General features: G+C 41.7%; 1 protein-coding gene across 1 annotated transcript in view; it reads left to right on the top strand.

Annotated features, from left to right (window-relative positions):
- LOC132895604 (collagen alpha-1(XXIII) chain) overlaps positions 1 to 21,765 on the top strand; it is a 165,043-nt gene that overhangs the window by 95,106 nt on the left and 48,172 nt on the right. The gene's annotated exons all lie outside the window — the stretch shown is intronic.

The following is a 21,765-nucleotide window of genomic DNA, read 5'->3' as shown; positions in this document are numbered from 1 at the left end:
CTTTGACTTGGCCATTCCAAAACGTTCACTTTATTCTTCTTTAATCATTCTTTGATAGAACGACTTGTGTGCTTAGGGTCGTTGTCTTGCTGCATGACCCACCTTCTCTTGAGATTCAGTTCATGGACAGATGTCCTGACATTTTCCTTTAGAATTCGCTGGTATAATTCAGAATTCGTTGTTCCATCAATGATGGCAAGCTGTCTTGGCCCAGATGCAGCAAAACAGGCCCAAACCATGATACTACCACCACCATGTTTCACAGATGGGATAAGGTTCTTATGATGGAATGCAGCGTTTTCCTTTCTCCAAACATAATGCTTCTCGTTTAAACCAAAAAGTTCTATTTTGGTCTCATCCATCCACAAAACATTTTTCAAGTAGCCTTCTGGCTTGTCCACGTGATCTTTAGCAAACTGCAGACGAGCAGCAATGTTCTTTTTGGAGAGCAGTGGCTTTCTCCTTGCAACCCTGCCATGCATACCATTGTTGTTCAGTGTTCTCCTGATGGTGGACTCATGAACATTAACATTAGCCAATGTGAGAGAGGCCTTCAGTTGCTTAGAAGTTACCCTGGGGTCCTTTGTGACCTCGCCGACTATTACACGCCTTGCTCTTGGAGTGATCTTTGTTGGTCGACCACTCCTGGGGAGGGTAACAATGGTCTTGAATTTCCTCCATTTGTACACAGTCTGTCTGACTGTAGATTGGTGGAGTCCAAATTCTTTAGAGATGGTTTTGTAACCTTTTCCAGCCTGATGAGCCTCAACAACGCTTTTTCTGAGGCCCTCAGAAATCTCCTTTGTTCGTGCCATGATACACTTCCACAAACATGTGTTGTGAAGATCAGACTTTGATAGATCCCTGTTCTTTAAATAAAACAGGGTGCCCACTCACACCTGATTGTCATCCCATTGATTGAAAACACCTGACTCTAATTTCACCTTCAAATTAACTGCTTATCCTAGAGGTTCACATCCTTTTGCCACTCACAGATCTGTAATATTGGATCATTTTCCTCAATAAATAAATGACCAAGTATAATATTTTTGTCTCATTTGTTTAACTGGGTTCTCTTTATCTACTTTTAGGACTTGTGTGAAAATCTGATGATGTTTTAGGTCATATTTATGCAGAAATATAGAAAATTCTAAAGGGTTCACAAACTTTCAAGCACCACTGTATTTGGTACCCCTTTAAGTGAAATGCGACCTTATTATGGAATCTGTTATGACAAGGAAGACGTTATTGAAAATTCTGGATTAGCTAAAATACAGAATGCTGCTGATGACTTGGACTCAAATTAGTAAACATTCGTTTCAAAATGACAGGCTGGACACATGAATACAGTATGGCACGTGGTAAGAATGTCATATGTGGATATATCACTGACCTGCTCGTGTTAGTCATTAGTACACCGTATACATATTTACACACACTGATTGCAAGCTATGATTTCAACCACGATGTTTTTATAGTTAACTCAAACCACAATCCCAGATAATTGGACGAATAAACAGTGCAGGAACGATGGTGCTGCTGTCATAACTTTTTCTTTTTTCTCTGGTCTTCATACTTCCCTCTCTGCATGCCTTCTATGGATCTGTTCAGACTCTATAAATTCGGGGACGCTTGATAGCATTTCCTCACATCCAGTGCAAAACTCTTGTTTTTTCATACACCAGTGCTGGAGTGCTATGTTGGGGCCTTTTGTGCTTCATACGTGATTCATACCGGAACGTTCAATCCTATCAGAGGACCACTTGTGTTCGAAGTTGCTAATAAGCCTTTTTTTAAATTATTATTTTATTGTTGGGCGGGGGATATAGAAACGGGTTCCGTCCGTCCATCCAGTTGTCCGTCCATCTGGTCACGTTTTCATTTCTGGGCCATATCTTTAAAACTACTGAAGATATCTTCATGAAATGTTGTATACATATCAAGCAACATGTGAACTGGTGCCTTTTGCTATTTTGGATTTTTGAAAAAAAGTATTTTTCAAATTTTTACATTAAAAATTTAATTTTGACTTAGTTTCTAAGAGCAATGTTCGTTTCCGGAGCATATATCCAAAACTATTCATGATACGGATTTGAAACTTGGTATACATGTTAACAAGGTGATGTAGATGTGCCTTTTCATACTAAGAAGTTTAAGAAATTTTAGTTTTCCATGTTTCCATGGAAACAATTTCAGACTTAGTCTCTCAGGTTGGTCTTAGGAGTATGTTTTGTTTCTGGAGCAGAACTTGGTCTTGAAAGTTGGTATAGAGGATGTGCAGTCATGTGACCTGTCCGTGTATACTCCGCCATATTGGACGGCTTCAGGATTGTTTACCTTGCGCAAGTGTAATGGATCCAGGGAGTAATCCCCAAGAAAATTCATAAAATACCCCATCTACATCGTGCAATAACTTGTCTAAGTTTGTTCAGCATCTTGAAGGTGATGTGAGGCAGCGTTACGTGGAAAAGTGTTCCAGGTTGGGGATTGCAGATCCGTACAACTTGCCGCAATCCTTGTTCAGGGAAATTCGGAGCTGCGGTGCCGGCGATTTGCCCAATCTGGCCTACTACGACATTTACAATTTTCTTGTGAATCGTGTTACACTGGCAAAGCCCTCAAAGCTTACAAGAGCCTGGAAGCTTATAAATATTTTGTTGTGGGATGGGTATCCCAACTATACCTCTGGAAGGTTCCGAAGAAGAATGTCTACTTGATAACCTCACGGGTAAGTGGCATTAAGACGTTTATTATAAAGAGACTATGCAGGACGTTTTATCATAAGAATGTTCGAAATCTAAACTCCGTTCCAGATAATGACAGGGTTGTAAATATGTATGTTTTTGTCTGAAAAAAAAAATCACAAATCAACAACTATGCAGTTATCATTCAATCCGAAAATCAACTTAACAGATGGGGGCGGCACGGTGGTGTAGTGGTTAGCGCTGTCGCCTCACAGCAAGAAGGTCCTGGGTTCGAGCCCCGGGGCCGGCGAGGGCCTTTCTGTGTGGAGTTTGCATGTTCTCCCCGTGTCCGCGTGGGTTTCCTCCAGGTGCTCCGGTTTCCCCCACAGTCCAAAGACATGCAGGTTAGGTTAACTGGTGACTCTAAATTGACCGTAGGTGTGAATGTGAGTGTGAATGGTTGTCTGTGTGTATGTGTCAGCCCTGTGATGACCTGGCGACTTGTCCAGGGTGTACCCCGCCTTTCGCCCGTAGTCGGCTGGGATAGGCTCCAGCTTGCCTGCGACCCTGTAGAAGGATAAAGCGGCTAGAGATAATGAATGAATGAATGAATGAACTTAACAGATGTACAGGAGTATCGAATTAGAAGATTACACCTACCTGATATGAAGTGTTCACTACAAATTCGGCTGGTAGAACTGGGGTACCAGTTTTCTCTTCGCACAGCGGACACCCATTTTGCGCGTCTCTCCTCGTCTGCGGGGAATCTATAAAATGACAGGCCCTCCTTTTGGCCCTGTCTATTGGTACAACCAAATGCTGAACAAGATATAACCATTCTCGAAAGATCTACTCCCACACACTTGATAATTAGAACGGGTTCGTCTAAGTTCTATACGCGGCCATGCCGTCCAAGATGGCAGATAAACAAATAACACGTGACCTCGTGACGTCACGTGCACGCTCTCTATATCCATCCATCCATCCATCCATCCATCCATCCATTATCTGTAGCTGCTTATCCTGTTCTACAGGGTCGCAGGCAAGCTGGAGCCTATCCCAGTTGACTGTGGGCAAAAGGCGGGGTACACCCTGGACAAGTCACCAGGTCATTGCAGGGCTGATACAGAGACAACCATTCCCACTCACATTCACACCTACGGTCAATTTAGAGCCACCAGTTATCTTAACCTGCATATCTTTGGACTGTGGGGGAAACCGGAGCACCCGGAGGAAACCCACGCAGACACGGGCAGAACATACAAACTCCACATGGAAAGTTGGTATATGTGTTGATTAAGTAATGGATTAAGTAATGTACTGTATATGTGTCTTTTGATACTAAAAAATGTGAGAAATTTTAATTGTTAGCTCACCTGGACCAAAGGTGGTGGCACGGTGGTGTAGTGGTTAGCGCTGTCACCTCACAGCAAGAAGGTCCGGGTTTGAGCCCCATGGCCGACAAGGGCCTTTCTGTGCAGAGTTTGCATGTTCTCCCCGTGTCCGCGTGGGTTTCCTCCGGGTGCTCCGGTTTCCCCCACAGTCCAAAGACATGCAGGTTAGGTTAACTGGTGACTCTAAATTGACCGTAGGTGTGAATGTGAGTGTACCCCGCCTCTCGCCCATAGTCAGCTGGGATAGACTCCAGCTTGCCTGCGACCCTGCAAAGGATAAGCGTCTACAGATAATGGATAGATGGATGGATGGACCAAAGGTCCGGTGGGTTTATGCCATGGGCTGCTCAGGTCAGTGTAAAGAGGTAGGGTTGGTTTCCTGCACCAGAACTTGAAAAATGTGACAAATAATATCTTGAAACTTGGTATATAGGGCGGGGGATATAGATGACTGTCTTTGTTTGTATTTTCAGAATTTCTTTTGAAATCAACCTCCGGGTGTCAGACTGAAACATGTCTCTCAACAGCATAATTCCAATGTAATAACTCCTAACTTGTGTCAGATAAAAGTTAAAGTTTATACATAATGTTGAAATAAATATATATTTTGGATATGCTTTTATTAGGGTGCATCAGTTGCCCTCACTTTCATAAAATCTGATGCATTTTTGTTTGGGTGTTCCTTTTCACCAATAAAGACATCCTGTACAATTTTTTGACCATATTCAAAAGTCTAATGGTGGCACCATGAGGTTCTTTTTTTTTTTTTGCCAAAAAATGCTTATTTTATGTTTTTGCGTAAGGTTTGAATCACAATGTTGGACTCCATTTATTGATTTCCTGTGACCCAGAGATCATGTTAAGAACCTTTGCGAGGGATTGAGAAGCATTAATGTGATTCATAATACATTTGTATTGTTTAAAAGTAGTTGAACAATGATTCAATGAACAGCTAAAACTCAAACTGTGCTTGATAATATATTTAGAATATGTACTAAAAATGTGTATCTAAGATATTTGGTATACTCTATAAGGTGCCTCATGAAAAGTGATCGAAATTTTGTCATAAAAGTTATAAAATAGCAGCTTTTTCCATAACTTTGAGCTCCTGGTGCCGCCATTAAACTTTTGAATTTTGTCAAAATATTTCACCCAGTGCGTTTTCTTACCAAAAGGAACATAAAAACAAAAATGCATCATGATCGGAGGAACTTTTCATTTTTAGGGGGCAACTGATGCACCCTAGCGTTTATATATTGGGTTTATCCTCTAGTTGGCTTGTGTAATATACTGTAGATTTTGTACTTGTTTGTGATTTACCATTAAAAAATAGTCACAAGAAATGATTAAAAGGACAGCATAACAAGTATTTCCACCTTTCCAGTTTTAAGAAGAGTATGACGAGGAGTTAATATCAGCTGTGCAATCGGGAACTGCTTGTTAGCGTTGTGCCGAATTCCAACTTCCCATTAAAGAATACACGTGCTGCATATTTGCTCAAAACGTCTGTTATCATCATCACCATGAACTTTAAATGCAGTGTTAGATTTGACACCTAGCTGTAGGCCTGTTTAATGTTTTGAGGTTACATGTTTGGAGAGATTTTATTTCACATTCTGTATAACAAAAAGCAAGAGCATATGCAAGTCCACTGTCAATAGCATGTGAGATTGGGTGAAAGGGACGGGGCTTCAGTTAATATTGGAGAATTCAAAACATCAGCGTAAACCATTCCAGATTAATACGTCGACATGAAAATCTCTTGTTTTGCTGAGGTGAAAAAGACTGCTCACTTGGCGTGTTTCTGAGTGATAACTCCACCTCGGGCACTCCGTAAGTAAGTGTGTACGGTAAGTGTACTTAGGTTGCAGAGCTCAAACGCAAAATGCTTTTAATCAGAGGAAACATCACTGGATATCGTGGCAGTGTAATATAGTGTAGCATTCTCTCATGGCATAAATGCAGGGATTTCTGTTATTGTATGCTATTCACATTCACTAGAAAATCACGCATTCACTCGAAAATCATGGCTCAGCAGAATTGGTTTAGTCTGCAAACTCATTTCTTTGTCATAAGCAAATGATTGTTATCAGCCATTCAACACTGAGCAGAACAAACTATTCAACTCATCTGAAGAATCCCTGCTAGGGATGGAATAAACGTTTTTATTTTGTGTCTTTGTGTCGAACTAAGATTGGAATTGTAACTGGCAGGTAAAAAAGAACTGTTTTGGCTCACGTTTCTGATCTATCCATAACGTGATATATTACACCGATATGAGTGTTTTACTGGGAAATGCGCCACTCGTATTTTTCATATGAGCTGCATCTGGGACATGGAGAACCAAAACCGTGACAAAATCTCTATGTCACTCATGAGGAAATTGATGAATTGTTTTGATAAATTTAGGTACTTTTTGTTTATGAATGTGTCTATATAATAAAAAGAAAATCACATGTTGGCTTGAAGAAATGAAATTTTATCTTGTGTTGAAAAACTCCCATCCAAATTATCCGAATCAGGTGTTCCAATCACTTCCATGGCCACAGGTGTATAAAATCAAGCCCCTAGGCATGCAGACTGTTTTTACAGTTTGGAGCTGGCCCCTTCCTCTTCCAACATGACTGTGCACCAGTGCACAAAGCAAGGTCCATAAAGACCTGGATGACAGAGTCTGGTGTGGATGAACTTGACTGGCCTGCACAGAGTCCTGACCTCAACCCGATAGAACACCTTTGGGATGAATTAGAGCGGAGACTGAGAGCCAGGCCTTCTCGTCCAACATCAGTGTGTGACCTCACAAATGCGCTTCTGGAAGAATGGTCAAAAATTCCCATAAACACACTCCTAAACCTTGTGGACAGCCTTCCCAGAAGAGTTGAAGCTGTTCTAGTTGCAAAGGGTGGACCGACGTCATATTGAACCCTATGGATTAGGAATGGGATGTCACTTAAGCTCATATATGAGTCAAGGCAGGTGAGCGAATACTTTTGGCAATATAGTGTATATTTCATTCATGATATTGAACAAGTCGAAGACAAGTAGCTGAATGGAATATATCTGATATACCACAAAAAAACAGCCAATATTATTATTATTATACATACGCATTCGATGGAACAATTATAGATTTTACAAAAAGTTAAGAATGGCAGGGGGTGTAACTTACCGATATTGAATGCTGATTTTGATTGAATGTAATTCAGTGTTCTGTCAATACAATATACAAAGTCAAATTTCTAACAATAAAAATGGTACAAGTCCAAAAAGCCTGAACTTATATACAAGCTATATACAGGTTGACAGTTCCAGTTCAAAGTTACTTTTGGTCGTAGTTAATGGTTACATTGCAGTTGTTTAAAACAAAATGGCTTTGCTGAGTGAAGTCTACGAGTGAAGTCCTCTTGTAAAAGTCTCCGTCACTTTTCCTCACCTCCAAGTAGCACTTTATATTTCCGCTATTGCTCTTTTCCAGTTTTTTGATGTCCGTTGGTCTGTTTTTCTCTTGTAAATAGGCGTGACGAATATCCAGGGAAGTTTTTGTAGCCTTTTGGGTGTTCAGCGTGTCTGTGTCTTTAAATCTTCTGCTTTTAATGAAGTAATCCTCGCGGCCATGTTTGTGTACAAAGTGTCAGTCACTCGCTAGCGTGAAAGTTTTACGTCTCCAACATGTCTCTTTTCCAGTTTTTCTCTTGTAAATACGTGTGAAGAATATCCAGTGAAGTTTTGGTAGCCTTTCGGGTGTTCAGCACGTCTTTCTCTTTAAATCTTCTGTTTTTCATGAAGCAAACCTCGTGGAAATGTTTGTGTACAAACTGTCCGAGTCACTCACTAGCACGGAAGTTTTACATCTCTGATGTGTCTCTTTTCCAGCTTTTCGATATCCATTGGTATGTTTTTCTCTTGTAAATATGCGTGAAGAATATATAATGAAGTTCTGGTAGCCTTTTGGGTGTTCAGCACGTCTTTAGTTTCAGTTTCCAGTTTATTTATTTAGTGCTTAAACCTAGCACTGGATTAACCTCGTCTTCTCTCTTTCCTGGTCGACAAAGAAATGATTGCGCGTATGCGCAACAGAAAAGTTTTGTCATTGGATCATCGCGTTTGACATCGTGTTGTCTTGACAACGTGCAATATTATAACAATATTGCACGCTCATTCTCCATTGGAGAGAGTGGTGTACTACATGGAGGATAAGTAGTATGATAATATTGCGTGCCATCAATAAACCCGTTAAAAGGTAATAGAATACATGATTTTATTCCATGGAAAAAGTGGCCTGTATATATAATAATTCCCAATATTTCACTCCGATGGCGTCACTCCCAGTATTTTCCTGCTGACTAGACGCGCGTTGTCAAAATGGTGAACCGGTTCAAAATTTAAATTCTTTTGATTAACTTGCATTTTTTCTAGCTGTGTCCATAAAATATAAAGAACATTACATGGTGGCGTGAAGATATGAAGCCTATCTTCTCGTGTTTAAAAATACATCACTCGTTCACCTCGCAAAACATACATTCACCACTCGAAGATAAACGTATTATCTTCGTGCAACCGTGTAATCATCTTCTTCTTTAGTGTTCTACCTGATGGCAGGTCCGAATTACTAGGGAAGAATTACAGTAGTGGTTTCCCATTGCCTTCTACTGGATTATTTATAGAGGTTTTCTCCTCTCAACTATTCACACCTATGGGCAATTTAGAGTCGCCAGTTCACCTAACCACATGTCTTTGGGTGGTGGAGGAAACCCACGCAGACACGGGGAGAACATGAAAACTCCATACAGAAGCTCGAACCCAGAACCTTCTTGCTCTCAGGCGACAGTGCTAACCACTGCACCACTGTGCCACCAACCGTGTAATATCCTCTATATATTCACTCTGACATGCAGTAAATAATCAGGGTTTGGAGTTGGTCATGATTGTTTTAGTTGTTCTTGCATCATGCTTGATGTAATAGTTGGATACTGTATACAAGCTATATTAATACTATATAACAGCCAGAGGGATCTAATTTCATGCATACGGTTTGATAAGAGAACACCGGTGTTGCTATGTTGGTTGCGTGTAAACCAGTTTGTTCCTGGTCTCATCCATTTGCTATTTTTGAGGTCAGGATCGAACACACCTGCGCTGATGTGGACGGACTGGCACTACAGAGGGCGTGACACTGAAAACCTGTCAGCACAGTTGGATTTTCAATTCTACTTAAGTCCAAAGTTGTGCTAACAAGTGAACTCTGTTTGAGGAAAAACGACCATGAACGATTTCCTCTCCGTTCCATGTTATAATTTTTGAAACATGATTTACAAACTGGGCGGCACGGTGGTGTAGTGGTTAGCACTGTCGCCTCACAGCAAGAAGGTCCGGGTTCGAGCCCCGTGGCCGGCGAGGGCCTTTCTGTGCGGAGTTTGCATGTTCTCCCCGTGTCCGCGTGGGTTTCCTCTGGGTGCTCCGGTTTCCCCCACAGTCCAAAGACATGCAGGTTAGGTTAACTGGTGACTCTAAATTGAGCGTAGGTGTGAATGTGAGTGTGAATGGTTGTCTGTGTCTATGTTTCAGCCCTGTGATGAGCTGGCGACTTGTCCAGGGTGTACCCCGCCTTTCGCCCGTAGTCAGCTGGGATAGGCTCCAGCTTGCCTGCGACCCTGTAGAACAGGATAAAGCGGCTAGAGATAATGAGATGAGATGAGATTTACAAACTTATTCAGTGTTCACCTCTGTATATGAATGCATCATTTAACCTGGCCAAATGTGTGAAAAACACAGTGATGGGAGTTGGATATGCCGCATGAATCTGACTCTGGAGGGTGGTGAACGGGGAGTTCCAGGCCCATTTACTGCTTTTTCCTCCTCCTTTTCACACCTTTCTGTACCATAAAGCCTCGTCTCTGGTGTAACCAATTAAACATCCTAACATGAAACACGTGTGCAATTAGTCCCTGCAGAATTCGTCATGAAACCAAAACCACTCATTAATTTAGTCTCTGACGTCACTCTTAATATAACACCGATGGAGAACGAAACCTCAACCAGGCACCTGATAAAATCTTTCCAGAGGAAGTGTTACGGTATTAATTAGAGCTCAATCTTTTTGAGTGTTATGTGTTAACTTGAAGTGTTATAGTATAAATTAAATCTTTTTGAAAGCCTACTGTAAATGTTGGGCCTTTTCATCTGTTGTGGTTATTAGGAGGAAATGAATTTTGCATGCATGCCAGATTTCATTTATAAGACAGGAATAGGGCAGGGCAGAATGCAGGGCCGTAGCCAGCATTTTAAAATCACCGAGGTCCGTGATGCGCGCGCCGAAAAATTTTCGACATATTTAAATGAGAGGGGTGAATTACACGTCACACAAGAGATCTAATGGTGTTTGAACTGAATATCATCAGTTTTGAAAACAAAAAATCATGTATGTGGCAAGAGTAACCCTAGGCTGACACTTGCACGACTTTTGGCCACGATTTTGTCGTGGCAAGTCGTGCCATTTTGGGGCACGAACTGGGAGGCTCCCGCACTGTTCACGACTAGTTCACGCATAGTTCACGACGAGTTCACGAACGTGTGCCCGTCCACATTCACGAACTGGCACGACGAGTTCACGCATAGTTTGCGCATAGTTTACGCACTTCCCGCATTGGCACGACGAGTTTGCGCAATTCGGACGGTGTCGTGCCGACTTGGGCACGCCTGTGTCATGCACAACCTCATCCTCATCAGATACCCACACGCAATTTCAGAAGTGGACCGCGAAGATCCGGACACACATGATCTGATCCCTGGTGGATGGAGGACTGACCGACACCTGCAGGGGCTGCTGCCTCTAACCGGCCATCATACCCAGAAGGATGCAAAGGATCAGCGAGACTACCTGTCACATTACTACATGTCCCCTGGCAAGAAAGAATGGTAGTAGCTTCATGAGCTGCATCCACAGTTGTTCCATTTTTGAAATAAAAGAAACGAAACTCCCCCCCCAAAAAAAAAGTCATGAAGGAATAGAAAATCTCATCTCATCTCATTATCTCTAGCCGCTTTATCCTGTTCTACAGGGTCGCAGGCAAGCTGGAGCCTATCCCAGCTGACTACGGGCGAAAGGCGGGGTACACCCTGGACAAGTCGCCAGGTCATCACAGGGCTGACACATAGACACAGACAACCATTCACACTCACATTCACACCTACGGTCAATTTAGAGTCACCAGTTAACCTAACCTGCATGTCTTTGGACTGTGGGGGAAACCGGAGCACCCGGAGGAAACCCACGCGGACACGGGGAGAACATGCAAACTCCGCACAGAAAGGCCCTCACCGGCCACGGGGCTCGAACCAGGACCTTCTTGCTGTGAGGCGACAGCGCTAACCACTACACCACCGTGCCGCCCTGGAATAGAAAATAAAAGACATTAAAGAAAAAAGCAAGAAAAAAAATTGCGAATGGCGAGAAGTGTCCGGGAAGCCCTATCTATATACCCCCGCACCGACGCGAGCGCTACTGTCGCGCAGTAGTCGTGAACTGCTTGTGAACTGCTCGTGAACTCGTCGTGAACTGCTCGTGCCATGCGCAAACTGTTCGTGAAGTGCGTAAACTAGTCGTGAACTGCTTGTGCCATCAATGCGTGACCGTGTCAGTGGGAAGGCACGGCCACGCTGCGACGCGCACCAATTCGTGAACATGTCGTGAACTACTCGTGAACTCGACGTGAGCTGTTCGTGAACTATTCGTGGCAGTTCGTGACAGTCGTGGCATGGCGCGCACTTCCACGCACTGGCACGCATCCTCCCGCATCGTCCCGACGAGTTCACGACGAGATCACGAACAGTTTGCGCATAGTTCACGACCCGGTCACGAAATTTTGTCGTAACCAAAATTTTGAACATTTCAAAATTCTCGTCCCGACATGGTACGCAGTCACGACGGGTTTACGCACACTTCACGCCAGTTTACGACTAGTTTGCGCACTGTCACGACTCGAGTCGTGCCAATGCGTGCCACGGAATCGTGCAAGTGTCAGCCTAGCCTAAGAATAATTTAAGCTTGTTTAATGGTTTGATGAGGACAAAACCGCGCTGCTTCAAAAATGTAAATTTAACAGCTTCATGAAAGTGCGCTGATGGTTACCATGAAAAAAACGTGTCTACTGCACTGCGTTCCCTCTCCCAAGTCGCGCACTCATTCGTTTTTGTTCTTGGTCTCAGAGCCGCGCGCACGAAACAGACACAGAAGACAGAATCAACGTTTAACATAATTAACAATGCACTTTTTACGGAGACGTATTAATGTCATTCTTTTATTATTTTTTTTTTATCCAGTTGAGTATTTAGCGTACAAATGTATTTTCAGCTCTTAAAAATGACCGAGGTCCGGACCTCGGTGGCCTCATAGCTGGCTACGGCCATGGCAGAATGTGAACTGAAAAGCAATATTTGCATCATTTGAGGCATTTATGTCATTTTCTGGGGTGTTAGTGCACTACGAATTTCAACTCGCAAGTTCCTGATGTTCGGACGAACGCTTTTCAGTTGCACCTTTTAGAATCCCAGCATTTTATATCAAAACATGGTTCAATAAGTCTGGAGTGTACTGTTTATGAACTAATGACCTTTAGTTCACTTATTTCAACCTAAATCAGTCTCGTATGTTAAAGTAAGTAAATAGTGACAGCAGAAATTAATTAAATACCTTCAGGATTTTCCTGGAATCACTCTATTTATATTAGCATAATTTCGTTTTAGAAATAATACAATGGCTTCTGAATAATATCTAAAAGGCACGCTTATTGAACACAGTTGTTTATCTAGATGGAAATAAGCCTCACTTCATTACTTACTAACAGCCTTTGGTCCATTTGGCAAAAGATTTCTCATTGCATAAAATGAAAACATAAGGAGAAGGATGGAAGATTTTATTTGGAAGGACTCTGAGCTTGAATGAAATGCAGGACTGTGTTTAAAGCACATGAGCAAACTCTGAGCATACCTTTACAGGAGTGTAGGCATGGGTCAGACGCCTTATAGCAGCCCGCTCCTCTTATATAGCACCACTTACCACGGGCTGTTGATCCTTAGCTTTTAAATGTTCATGTTAGATTCACATGTACTGAATGGAAGCTTTCTGACTGCTTTATTTTATACAGTGCTCAGCGTAAATGAGTGCACCCCCTTTGAAAAGTAACATTTTAAACAATATCTCAGTGAACACAAACAATTTCCAAAAATGTTGACAAGACAAAGTTTAATATAACATCTGTTTAACTTATAATATTAAAGTAAGGTTAATAATATAACTTAGATTACACATTTTTCGGTTTTACTCAAATTAGGGTGGTGCAAAAATGAGTACACCCCACAACAAAAACTACTACATCTAGTGCTTTGTATGGCCTCCATGATTTTTAATGACAGCACCAAGTCTTCTAGGCATGGAATGAACAAGTTGGCGACATTTTGCAACATCAATCTTTTTCCATTCTTCAACAATGACCTCTTTTAGTGACTGCATGCTGGATGGAGAGTGATGCTCAACTTGTCTCTTCAGAATTCCCCATAGGTGTTCGATTGGGTTCAGATCAGGAGACATACTTGGCCACTGAATCACTTTCACCCTGTTCTTCTTCAGAAATCCAACAGTGGCCTTAGATGCGTGTTTAGGATCATTGTCATGTTGGAAAAGTGCACGACGACCAAGGGCACGGACTGATGGTAGCATCTTCTCTTTCAGTATAGAGCAATACATCTGTGAATTCATGATGCCATCAATGAAATGCAGCTCCCCGACACCAGCAGCACTCATGCAGCCCCACATAAGGACACTGCCACCACCATGTTTCACTGTAGGCACCAGGCGTTTTTCTTTGTATTCCTCACCTTTGCGACGCCATACAGTTTTGAAGCCATCAGTTCCAAAAACGTTTATCTTGGTCTCATCAGTCCAGAGTATAGAGTCCTAGTAGTCTTCATCTTTGTCAGCATGGGCCCTGGCAAACTCTAGGTGGGCTTTTTTGTGCCTGGGCTTTAGGAGAGGCTTCTTTCGTGGACGGCATCCATGCATGCCATTCCTCTGCAGTGTACGCCGTATTGTGTCACGGGAAATAGTCACCCCAGTTTGACTTTCTACTTCTTCAGATAACTGCAGTGAACTTGCATGCCGATTTTCTCCAACCCTTCTCATCAGAAGACGCTCCTGTCGAGGTGTTAACTTCCGTGGACGACCTGGACGTCTCTGTGAGATGGTTGCAGTTCCATCTTTCTTAAATTTTTGTACCACTTTTGCTACAGTATTCTGACTGATAAGTAAAGCTTTGCTGATCTTCTTGTAGCCTTCACCTTTGTGGTGTAAAGAAATTATGTTCTTTGGGGAATTCTGAAGAGACAAGTTGAGCATCACTCTCCATCCAGCATCCAGTCACTAAAAGATGTCATTGTTGAAGAATGGAAAAAGATTGATGTTGCAAAATGTCGCCAACTTGTTCATTCCATGCCTAGAAGACTTGGTGCTGTCATTAAAAATCATGGAGGCCATACAAAGTACTAGATGTAGTAGTTTTTGTTGTGGGGTGTACTCATTTTTGCACCACCCTAATTTGAGTAAAACTGAAAAAATGTGTAATCTAAGTTATATTATTAACCTTACTTTCACGTTATAAGTTAAACAGATGTTATATTAAACTTTGTCTTGTCAACATTTTGGAAATTGTTTGTGTTCATTGAGATATTGTTTAAAATGTTACTTTTCAAAGGGGGTGCACTCATTTACGCTGAGCACTGTATATCCGGACTGTGTTTATCAAGGACATGTTTATCTTTTCAGGTGATAAAGAAGACTCCTGTTTTGGGTGAGAAGTGGATGCACCCTTTAAGTATGAAATGAGCTGCATAGAAATTGAATATCATAAGGGCATCACAAGCCATTTACAGTACATTCAATACAGTACATTTGAGCTCTTTTTAAACACATTAGTGTATTAAAGTGCTCCTGAAATTAAAAAATTGATGTTTCAGAGCTTTTTGTCCCTGTCCCTTAGCGTGTACTAATACAATAGTGTATCTGTAGGGGAATGGGATATTCTCGTTCATCAATTCCTGGAAAATGATCGAAATTTTCATGATTTGTAACTCGGTACAACTTCATAATTGTTTAATGAAATGCATCCTACAACCATAGACAGTACTGTGCAAAAGTCTTAGGCGCATGTAAAGAAATTCTGTAGACCAAAAATGGCTGAAAAATAATGAAATGAAACGTTTCAACATTAAAAAAACTACTATAAGCAGTAAGCCATAATAAATGAAATAAAGTCAATATTTAGTGTGAGACGACTCTTTGCTTTAAAAAAAAAATAGTAGTCTCAGGTCCAACGAGTGCAGTTTGATAAGGAAATGAGCTGTAGGTTTTACTGAGCATCTTCCAGAACCATCCCCAGTTCTTCTGGACACTTTGACTGTCACACTCGCTTCTTCATTTTGCACCAAAACCCAGTAGCTTTCATTATGTTTTCTTTTTTAATCTGAAAAGTGCTCTCTTATGGAATACGCTGCTCAAACTTTTTTTATTTTTTTGGTAACATTTAATTTTGTGCTGGAAAACAAACATTTAGAACTCTAAAATATTTTTGTACTGACTCGATAATGTAGAAGACATAAAATAGAAATCGATAAAGTTTGTATGAAAAAAAAATAGGGTGCCTAAGACGTTTGTACAGCATTGTATGTCCCGCCCCTGAAGGCGGGCCTTACTCTATTGCTGGGTTTCATGTGACGTCACATCCGCCTCATTAGTTATTCACAACTTTAGCTGGTGGTCTACCAAAGCTCAGTTGACAAAGCGTTTGTACAGAGAAGGTGCATTGCTCATATGAAAAATACCTGACACTTGCGTTGTTTTAAGTTGTTCGAATCAATCAAACCATGAAACTGACAAAAGTTTCTTCAGGGTTCCCCGTGAACTAATAAAAAAGGGTGAACGAACACAGGATTTCACAAAAAGACGTCGAGAAAGGTGGCTTTCGAACCGCTCACTGAAATCGAAGGGAGCCGAGTCGAAGCATGCTCGAGTTTGCAGTGATCACTTGTTTGTATTTCCCTCTCAGCTACGTCCTTAGTGTTTTACAAGTACTTTTCTTGCTATGTGTCGTTATTTTACGATACTTTTTTTTTCGTCACGAAGCGCTAAAGTCCCCAGCTGTTTCTTTGTTTACTCCTCACTCCTTACAAAGTCCATATGCATGAAGGTCGCGACAAAATTCTTCCCCAGCCGTACAGTTACAACGCGCCGTGATCACTTCTCCGTCTTGTTTAACTAAGATCCAGGTCTTTAAAGGGGTTTCTGATGATCTTTGTGAATGATTTACCTGAGCGATAAGAGCCAACACAAGTGAGAATCAAGCCAACTGTTGTTTGTTTACTCTTCAACTTGCAGCGCTTCGTTGTAAAGATGCGAACGAAAAGCTTAAAAGAAAAAATATACGTACAAGGGCAAAAACAAGACAGGATTCATTCAGCAGCGACTTGATAGCGAGGTCCTTTACCCAGACACGTGCAAAAAAGTCATAAGCCTCCATACTCTTCCACGCTTTCATCTGTTTTGCGGTGTAGAAGGACGTCTGCAACACCAGATAGTTTGAGATGTCGGGGAACTCGACTGAAGGGTAGTTTTCGAGATCGTATGACAAATCCTTCTTTCCCAGACTGTAGGGGTCGATTCCATTGCACATAGCAATCTTCTGAATATATCGAAAGTGAGCAGCGGCTTCTAGATTATGAGCATACTCTGATAAGTTATCGCTAGTTGTTTGCACTACGGCAGCCGTTTAGACCACCAGCTATTTCACTTCCGGTAAAACCGCTAAGAAAAGTCACATAACTGAAACCCAGCAATAGTAGCTGTATAATAGCTGGTTCGTGGTTTGTCTGTGTGTGTTTGGCAGTGCGTCTTCCTGTAACACTTACGTTTCTAATCATCACTTCATTGGGATAAAATTTATTCTGATGATTGAGGAATTTGTTGAAGTGATGTAACAGGCGTTTCTGTGAGGTGTTTTACTAACTTGGAATTCTTCAATATGGGAATATATCGTTTCCTCAGACTGAACGAGAACGCACTTCCATCTTTATACACAGTCGGGGTTTCTCCAACAGTCTCCTTTACTGTTCTCTATAGTTAGCATGGCGTTGCTCAAATGCTATTGTCTGTTGTGTTAGTCAATCAAGAAGTATAACATGACATCAGGAAATATTTCAGTGTACGAAATCACTTCACAGCCAAAAAGCTATTTTATGGAGACTTTTAATACTGTGCATGTTTTAATTAAAATAGTTCTGTAAGTCTGTAAAATTGGGACTGGTAGTTATATTTAGTCATAAATATATTTGATACCTGCAGACATCGAGAATGTATACTTTATCATCCAGATTTATGCTATTAGCCAAAATGTTCTCATGCTTTCAACCCCATAACAATCTGCATGACTCAATGTGAAAAGTCATAGAGGCGAAAGTTAAAGTTAGGTGCAACATTAATGTTTATACCTTTTTTTTTTAAATGACTTTACTCCTATAAACTCAAACTACTTTCAGCCATATTGCCCTTGATTATTTGAATCTGTAAATTCTCCTCCTGAAATCAGCTTTCAATCAGTACAAGTTGTGAAGCATTTCTCGGTTTTACGATTGCATCTGCAACTCATTTCTGTTTGGTTTTACACGACTGGCAGCTCTCAGTCTTCTGTACCACACTCAGCCATTCCGTCCGGTCTGTGGTCAGCAGGACGAGTGACTATAGATGGCTGTATTTGTTTGTCCAAGCTCATGTGATGTCATTCTTGGCTCCCACTGGTGCTGCAGATGCTGGACAATGTGAACGAGTTTAGATATAATTCCTTGTCAGGAGGAACCTTCTTCCACTCGTTATCTACAGGGAGGACACTCCTCAGGACGTTTTCCTCTGTGTAATCAGCCCATGTGGGCCTCAAGTGGGAAAAAAGGAAGTGCCATTTTTCTCACGCGTAGATGAGTGTTAATGGTGCAGTCAATGCCAACAGACACTGGACTAGCGAGCGGACAGTGTGGTTTCACTTGACAGTCTCAGCATAGTTGCAAGTTAGAGATATTTATTTTGTTCTCCGAACATATACGGTATAGGCATTTACCTAGTTAGGAGCCCTGTTATTTTATTTGTTGCCTCATTTTTAAGCTTTTGAAACCCACTGTTGTAGGTGTGGTTACCACAGAAATGTTCCTTATGGAGCGCAGCTGGATTTATTACATTTTCAAGGTGCAAATAAGAAGTGTAGGAATGTATACATTCACTATAGCTGCTAGAGTTGGTATAAAACTTATGGCCCTGTCACACTATAGCGTTTTGTTCGACGTTTGGTTGCGTTTTTAAAAATTTAAGAAACGCCGGGGAACGTCGACGTTCTTCAAATTAAGTTTCTAGGTCAACGATGTTGTAACGTTCTTGTAACGCTTGGGTAACGCTCAGCCAACGTTCCCTCAGTGTCAGGCGACATTTGTGGTCGAAAATAGCAGCAAAACCTAGCGTTCTCATAGCGTCCACAGCGCTTTGATAGCGTTATCATAGCGTTTGGGTAGCGTCTGCCTTGCGTCCAGGTAACGTTCTCGACGTTTGTCCAGCGTCTAGCTGACGTTCTCGACGTTTCCACAGCGTCTGCCTAGCGTTCCTGTAGCGTTCGAGTAACACGTGGAGCGTTTGTGTGACGTTCCTGTTACGTTTCGCCAACCTGCGGCTGGACGCGCAGTATAAAAGGGGGGGCTTTTGGCCAGAGTGCATCACTTCCATTTCAACCACCATTTCAACCAGGTTGTTGTGATGCATGAGAGCAGCAACAGCATACTGGTGTTTCTCTTGGTCTGTCATTGTTCTGAAGTCTTCACTCTGTGAAAGTTCCAACAGGACTGTCGGTGGCCTCTGCAAGCCCCTTTAAATATATTTCTGGCAAGTGCCTGCCAAATGCTCCTGAACGCTACCAGTAGGTTACAGGCGCGTTACAAGGATGCTACATGGACGTTACACAGACGCTGGAAAAATTCAGAACGCTGACAGACGTTAGAAAGATGTTGAAAGAGCGTTACATGAGCGTTAAGAACGCTCGGCGAACGCTGACGAACGCTGAAAAACGTTGGCGACACGCTGGACAGATGTTCGATGAACGTTACACAGGCGTTAGGCAAGCGTTACCCAAGCGCTAGGCACGCGCTGGACACTCAACCCTGATGGGCCGGCGTCCGCCTAGCGTCCAGGGAACGTCCTGACTTTCGAGTAACGTTCGAGTAACGCCCGCAAACTTTCGTGTAACGTTCCTCTAACGTGTAAGTAGCGTTTTGATAGAACGTCCTGAATTTTTGTGCACACCCAAAACTATTTTTCACCCTCAACATTCGCCGACGTCCCTCGACGTTCCCCAACGTTTGCCGACGCTCGTCTAACTTTCTTGTAACTTTTTTCTAACGTTCTCGACGTTCCTCTGCGTTTCGCAACACGTTACTCGAACGCTGGTGAGAACGTCGTAGTGTGACAGGGCACTTAGACCTTTTATCACAGCACAGTTGAATTCTTGAATCTGATTGGTCAGACAGTGAATATTATTTTTATATAACAGCACAACTCTGACAGTTGTTACAGCTGTAACATGAACGATAGGTTAATATTAATGTACTCGACTTAATGCATTATTGTTTCAAGAGGCACAGCTCATTCACAGGGACTTGTACAATGGACAGATTTAAAAATTTGATGTCGTGAAGTTTTTTGATAGGAGGCATTTATTTACCATGGTGCTTTGCAAAATTTCCCAGCGCAGGAACGTCTTCAGGATGGAGAAGTTTACATCTCAGTCAGATGGGTTTTTTTAAATACCCCCGCTCTGAAGGGGGGTGAGGGGGTGGGGGGTGTAATACTGGTTTACCTCTGTCCGTCCGTCCATATCTCCGTCCGTCTGAAACACCCTTTTTCTCAGCAACCACAAATCATAGCCACTTGGTACTTGGGACCAAACTTCAGCTTGGAGTTCTATACTGTGTACACAGTTTTCAGGTCTGTCGCACATCGACTTCCTGTTTACTGACTGAATGCATTTATGAAACATATAGCATGGATTTACAAAACTTTTGTAACACTTTTCTCAGCAACTACAAATCACAACTGCTTGATATTGGGAATCAAGCTTCAGCTTGGGGTTCTATACCGTGTAGACCGTTTTCAGGTCTGTCGCACATCGACTTCCTGTTTACCGACTGAATGTATTTACGAAACATATAGCGTGGATTTACAAAACTTTTGTAACACTTTTCTCACCAACTACAAATCACAACTGCTTGATATTTGGTACGGAGCTTCAGCTTGGGGTTCTATACCATGTATACAGTTTTCAGGTCGGTCACACATCGACTTCCTGTTTACCAACTGAATGTATTTACGAAACACACAGGGTGGATTTTGACGCTATTTCAAGAAGCAAAATGCTGTTTCAAAGTGACAGTTTACCAGGATGCTATTTGAAATCCCTGGAGAGAGACACTGCTCTTTACTTACTTGTTTCAGGGTTAATTATTTGTTGAAGTCAACATTCATAATAAGTGTCCTGTTCCTTCGATTGCTTGCGTTCTGATATAAGCGAAAGTGGGAGGATACGTAAGTGAGCAGTAGCTCACAGTTGATCTTGTTTTGTTTTTTTTCGAGAGAGAGGGAGAGAAAGCGAGAGAAAGTGATGCTGGTGAAGGAACGACATTTATCATTTCTATAATGTAAGCAAAAACAAGAACTAACTTGTCTTGTAGACATTTAAACAAGTTTGACATAAAGTATAATGCTAAGAAGAGTATAGTAATGATATGTAGGACCAAGGAGGATAAACACCTTAACTTTCCACCGTTCCAATTATCTGGGCAAATTTTGTCTGTGTGCTCCAGTGCTAAATATTTAGGCCATATCATTAATGATAAAATGGAGGATGATGCTGATATGCTTAGACAGAGAAGGACTTTGTATGTCCAAGCCAATGTGTTGGTGAGAAAATTTTACTACTGCTCTGATGAGGTGAAGGTGAACTTGTTTAGAGCATACTGCACCCCTATGTACACAGCTCACCTCTGGATAAGGTATAAGAAGGAGAGTCTGCGCAAACTTCAGGTTGCGTATAACGATTGTCTTAGAATCCTGCTTAAGAAGCCCAGGGGTAGTAGTGCCAGCAAGCTGTTCTGTGAAGTAAGGGTAGCCACCTTTCAGGCCACCCTGAGAGGACTGATGTATAAATTCATAGGCAGGTTGCAGGGGTCCCAGAATAATCTCCTTATAGAGTTGACCAATCCTAGGTGCAGTTCTGTAAGATATCAATCCTATATATGGAAACACTGGTATCTGTGTCTATTGTAGGAGGGGTAAAATGATATTTAATTTTGTTTTTTGTACTTTTCCTAATGTATGTATTTTTTGTAGTAATGAACTTGTGCCAGTACTTTTTAATACGAGGTGATTTTGTACCTGATACATTGTACTGTATGTTGTGTATTTGTATTGTATGTGTTTTTTTTATGTCAATGTTGGACGTTGGAGTCTGCAATAAAAACTTGATGATGATGAAACAAGATTAAAAGATTAAATCTTCACTATAAGCTGTTAAAAACAGTGTGTATATATATATATAGATATATATACACACACA

The sequence above is a fragment of the Neoarius graeffei genome, chromosome 12 (genome assembly GCF_027579695.1).
Source record: "Neoarius graeffei isolate fNeoGra1 chromosome 12, fNeoGra1.pri, whole genome shotgun sequence".
Lineage (NCBI taxonomy): Eukaryota > Metazoa > Chordata > Actinopteri > Siluriformes > Ariidae > Neoarius > Neoarius graeffei.
Note: the sequence above shows the minus strand (reverse complement) of the source record. Positions and strands in the feature narration are given on the sequence as shown.